Here is a 5615-nt window from a genome sequence, read left to right on the forward strand (position 1 = left end):
GACTAACGGGACCTTTAGTCCCGGTTTGAGGCATGAACCGAGACTAAAGGGTGTTGCCCTTTAGTCCCGATTCATGCCTCAAACCGGGACTAAAGGTCTAATCTTTAGTCCCGGTTTGAGACAAGAACCAGGACTAAAGGGCGTCGCACCCTTTAGTCCCGGTTTGTGTCTCAAACCGGGACTAAAGGGCTCATTTGAATTGGGACTAATGCCTTTAGCCGCACGAACCGGGATCAATGCTCACATTAGTCCCGGTTCGTGATTGAACCGGGACTAATGGGCTTATCTGGCCCGAATGAACGCCCTGTTTTCTACTAGTGCTAGGTTTAGCCCTCCAAGATAGATAAAAGCACAACTTTTCTGCCTTGCTTCTTCTTATAGAAGAATATAGAGGATTGCAATGTCAAGGGGTACTCGTCTAGTCAGAAACTCGGTGAGTTCTAATGATGATGGTGGGGATTCGATGGGTAGCATAAAAAATCTTCTATGTGGTGTAGGCTAATCTGCGAAAGGAGTGTCTACGGCGCCTCTGGTTCCTCTTATACAGCTCTGTTATGGAATACTTCATGTTGGTGCATGAAGGCGTATATGAATAGGAGTCGGTCGTAGTGTTGTTTCACACACATTGTAGAGTGTTCGCGCTTTTCCTTGGGTGTGGGGGCATTGGAGTGGTAATGAGGGCCGGACCATAAAAAATATGACTTACAGTCCACAAGTTCAACCACCCCGAGGCCGACCAGTGATGAGTTTGCAATAGACGGGAAATAGAGAAAACAAATTTATACTTTGTTATATACAGTTTTAAAACTCTGAAGTCTGAAATTGTGACGTGATCGTGAAAATGTGAATGTCATTGTGTTTGATCTTGAGTTGTGATACTTGTGATATTTATGTTCTAATATATATGTCTTTCAATGACTTATGTCATGTGAATAGAAATTGTTAATGATCTGGTAAAATAATATGTTTTTGTGGGAAATTCTGGTAACTAATATTTAGAAAGTTCCTTCTTCGAACCTGTTCAAATATTAAAGTACTGGGTGTGCTTGATATATTATTGTAGACCATTTTGAAACCGTCTCTAGTGATAGGATTATTAGTGATAGTTGGGTAGCAGCTTTAAGAGACCATCTCCAAAGTCATGTTATGTGCTAGTGCAACATGTCTCGTCTCATTCAACTTAACGGGACAGACATAACTCATAAGCGTAGGACTACAGTTGTACTCATCATAAGTTAGGCGTGTTTGGTTGATTGTCAAAGTCAGCTACATCAATTGATTGCCTACTAATTCTCTTTTTTTTTTTTGCGGGGGATTGCCTACTGATTTCTATGTTTTTTAACAAAGAGAAAAATGTTATAATCACCGGACTGATTTCTATGTTTGCGTCAGCCGCTCCTATATCTTTGGATTAGCAGTCGCGCGTTCCGTGATGGAGAGTGCTGCCCACTAGCAAAGTTGAGTACAATTGGCCTTTTAATTACTTCAACACCGTAGAGGACTTTTGCTGCCATGTAGTGACGTTGATGCTTCCACGCTTGTCACTGTTGTTTTAGCCTCGCGTCGGTTCCTATAGCCGCCTGTGCCTTGCCGTTGCTGCTCACCGGCCAGCGTCGAGAAATCTTGTTTAGTCACTCATATATATGCTTTGCTTGGTTGTCATTTTGCCACGTTGGAAGCCCATGTGCGAAACATGGGCAACATATTGTGATGGTGCCTGCTGCAATAGTTTGCTTTATGCTGTGTTTTTTTTCAGTGCCTAGTGATGGCTATGCTGCAATATCTTTTCCGATGTTTCCTTTGCAACGAAATAGGGTTTTGTTTTGCATAGGAAAATGATTAGATTCACCTGGTTCATACCCACGCAATGTTGCTACTGTAAACCAGAAGTGCGACGTTGCAACCGACACATCGGATGCTACAAGCGTCGCGTCCCATTGTCGCAAAAGCCGGGCCCTAAATGTTTCTTTTAAACTTGTTTATCCTTTTATATATATATATTATGTCACTTGACCTTATGACTTATGACAGGTGGAGCCCACACATCAACATCAACCTCTTCTTTCTCCCCTTTTTTTTGGCATTTCAACAAACACCTTATGTGCACGACGAATGGGAGCCTCAGGGTCAGCCGTCCTGAAAGGGCAGCGCCGGCGTGTACCGGAGCTCACTGAGTAAATTGCACAAAACCACTACTTTGAAGACTAGGTTTGCAGAAAACACTACGCTACATTTTTGTTGCAAAAAGCACCACATCTTCTGTAATCGTTTTGCAAAAACCACTGATCGGCGATTTTGTCTCGGTTAAGCGTGTTTATGACAGATGGGCCCACAAGTCAGGCTGACGTGGCACCGCTTACCACCTCGCATGTAACGATGACGGATGGTAACGGTGTGATCATGTGTGGAGCCATATGGGGTCTACCTGTCATTGAAAGAAAAAGGAAAAAAGCGCCTTGCTTTTTTTCGCTTGCCTTATCTTCACACCGGACCGGACTGGGGCAGAGGCCCGCCGCCCGCCCCGCCCTCGACTGGGGCAGAGGATGCCGTAGCTGTTGCCGCGCGGAGCCCGTCCCGCCCCCGGCCGAGGCAGGGGCCGCCACCGCCATTTCAGTACAGTGAAGATAAGGAAGAAAAAATAAAAGGCTTTTTTTTCAATGATAGGTGGACCCTACATGGCTCCACACATGATCACACCATTAACATCCATCGCCGTTACCTGCGAGGTGTTAAGAGATGCCACGTCAGCCTGACTGGCGGGCCCGCCTGTCATAAACACGTTTAACCGAGACAAAACCACCGATCAGTGGTTTTTGCAAAACAATTACAGAAGACGTGGTGCATTTTGCAACAAAAATGTATTGTGGTGTTTTCTGCAAACGGAGCCGTCAAAATGATGGTTTTGTGTAATTTACTCGAGCTCACTGGTCTCGGGCGGAGCTTGCCGCGCGCCATGGTGTTTCTCTGGAGCCCAAGGACGAGAAGATGATTGCGGCCACTGCTTTGCTTCTGCTCCTGCTCACATGATGGCGGCCGGTCCACAACTGCAGTGCTGTGGCTCCTAGCTAGTGGAAAAATTGAGCCGGCGAGAAACCGAGAGGCACACGTAGCGTTGCGTGGCGCCTATAAACTTGGTCGGTTCTCGTTCCGTCCTTCATCTGATCTCCATCCACACTCCAAAACAGAGCAGGCACCACACCACAGTCGAGAGCAGAGGAGGCACCATTCTCCGGCACAGCAGAGCAGGCACACACCGCTCGTCGTCGGCCGGATGGACGGTGCCGCAGCCGCCTGGACGCCCCGGAAGAAGGTGGTGCTGTACCCTTCGCCCGGCATGGGCCACCTGGTGTCCATGATCGAGCTCGGCAAGGTCCTCGCGGCTCGCGGCTCGCGGCCTCGCCATCACCATCGTCATCGTGAGCCTGCCGTTCGTGGACACCGGGCCAGGGGGCCGTTCCTGGCCGGCGTCACCGCGGCCAACCCCTCCATCTCCTTCCACTGCCTCCCGCAGGTCGACGTCCCGCCGCTCGACTCCGACCACCCCGAGGCGGTCACCTACGAGGTCGCCGGCCTCTCCATCCCACACCTCCGCGGCTTCCTCGCCAGGGCCTCACCGACCGTCCTCGTCGTCGACTTTTTTTGCAGCATCGCGCTCGACGTGGCCGCGGAGCTCGGCGTCCCCGGGTACTGTTTCTTCACGTCTCCCGCGGAGGTCCTGGCTTTTTCCCTGTATTTGCCGGTCCTGCATGCTAGGAGCGCGGCCAGCTTTGGGGAGATGGGGGAGGAGCTCGTGCACGTGCCGGGGATCCCCGCGCTGCCGGCGACGCACTTCCCCAAGCCGCTCATGGACCGTGACGACCCGGCATACATATGGTCGCTGAGAGTGTCCCCCGACCTCTGCCGCTCCCAGGGAATCATCGTCAACACCTTCCGCTCGCTCGAGCCACGCGCGGTGGACACCATCGCCGCCGGGCTCTGCACGCCTCCCGGCCTCCCGACGCCGCCGGTCTACTGCATCGGCCCGCTGATATAGTCGGAGGAGGTGGGCGTGAAGCGTGGCCACGAGTGCCTCGCGTGGCTGGACACGCAGCCGACGGCCAGCGTGGTGTTCCTCTGCTTCGGCAGCCTCGGCGTGTTCAACGCAGAGCAGATCGGGCGGGTAGCCATCGGCCTGGAGGCGAGCGGCAAGAGGTTCCTGTGGGTCGTGCGGAGCCCGCCGAGCGACGACCCGGCAAAGAAGTTCGAGGAGCCGCCGGAGCCGGACCTCGATGCTCTCCTCCCGGAGGGCTTCCTGGACCGGAACAAGGGCACGGGTCTCGTCGTCAAGTCATGGGCGCCGCAGCGCGACGTGCTGGCGCATGGCGCGGTGGGCGGTTTCGTGACGCACTGCGGGTGGAACTCCGTGCTCGAGGCGATCATGGCCGGCGTGCCCATGCTGGCCTGGCCGCTGTACGCGGAGCAACGGATGAACAGAGTGTTCCTGGAAGAGGAGCTGGGTCTGGCCGTGGCGGTGGATGGATATGACAAGGAGGTGGTGGAAGCCGAAGAAGTGGCGGCAAAGGTGAGGTGGTTGATGGACTCCGACGGCGGCAGGGTGCTCCGAGAGCGGACGCATGCGGCTATGCGACGGGCCAAGGAGGCGCTGCGCGAGGGTGGGGAGTCGAGTTTGACGTTGACGCGACTGGTCCAGGGCTGGATGCTTGACGTGGGCAATGACGTGAGTTCGGCTGAGAAGAGATAGTGCGACTATTTCCCGCAAAAGGAAAATACATAATATCAATACTCGATTGGTTCATGTATTTTGATCTGAGTACCAATAACGAACGGGTCTGGCTAGGACTCAATCGATTGAGACTTCGCGAAGTCTCAGTCGGCTCACGTTAGCATCGTTGGTATAGGCCTGATGCCCGATGGCCTGATCGATTTCCCTACTCGTTCGCTTGGGCTGGCATGGGCTAGTTTATACTCGTTCGCTTGGGCTAGCTTGGCCTAGTTTATCATGTACGAGGCTTTGTCCTTTGTATTTGTTTATCTATCTTTTTCAGTGGCTGCTGTACATGCCAAAGATCTCGTGCTTGGCTGTCCTTTTTTCTTGCTGTACGTGGGCAGTTTTTGTTATATTTTTTTGTTTTCTTGTCTCCTACTTAGTAGTTGGTTCTTTTACTTGTACTCTCTCCGACCGAAAATATTTGTCATCAAAATAGACAAAAATAAATGTATTTAAAACTAAAATACATCTAGATACATCCTCTTTTATTCATTTTGATGACAAGTATTTCCGGACAGAGGGAGTATTTGGGATACCAGTGTCCATGTCAACGATCCCATCCAATGTGCACGGGAGTGTGTCTCCATGAAATATAATGCATAAAAAATGTAGTGTGTTTGTATTACTTTGAGCACATAAAAAAATGAAGTGCACAGGCATGGCCGGAGTACATGCAATTGTGCACGATCGACGTCCGTGAAAATTGAGTAGTGTTATTCATAAAAATTCCAAAAATCGCTATTATGAAAAGAAAAGGGAAAAAGACAAATCCAAAAACAAACAAAAAACCAAAAGTACAAATAAATGAAAAAGTAAATAATAAACCCACATACAAGCAGCCTAAGCA

General features: G+C 50.7%; 1 pseudogene; it reads left to right on the top strand.

Annotated features, from left to right (window-relative positions):
- The first annotated feature begins 2983 nt into the window (after positions 1-2983).
- On the top strand, positions 2984-5084 carry LOC119362115 (annotated as a pseudogene).
- The last annotated feature ends 531 nt before the right edge of the window (positions 5085-5615 follow it).

The sequence above is a fragment of the Triticum dicoccoides genome, chromosome 2B (genome assembly GCF_002162155.2).
Source record: "Triticum dicoccoides isolate Atlit2015 ecotype Zavitan chromosome 2B, WEW_v2.0, whole genome shotgun sequence".
Lineage (NCBI taxonomy): Eukaryota > Viridiplantae > Streptophyta > Magnoliopsida > Poales > Poaceae > Triticum > Triticum dicoccoides.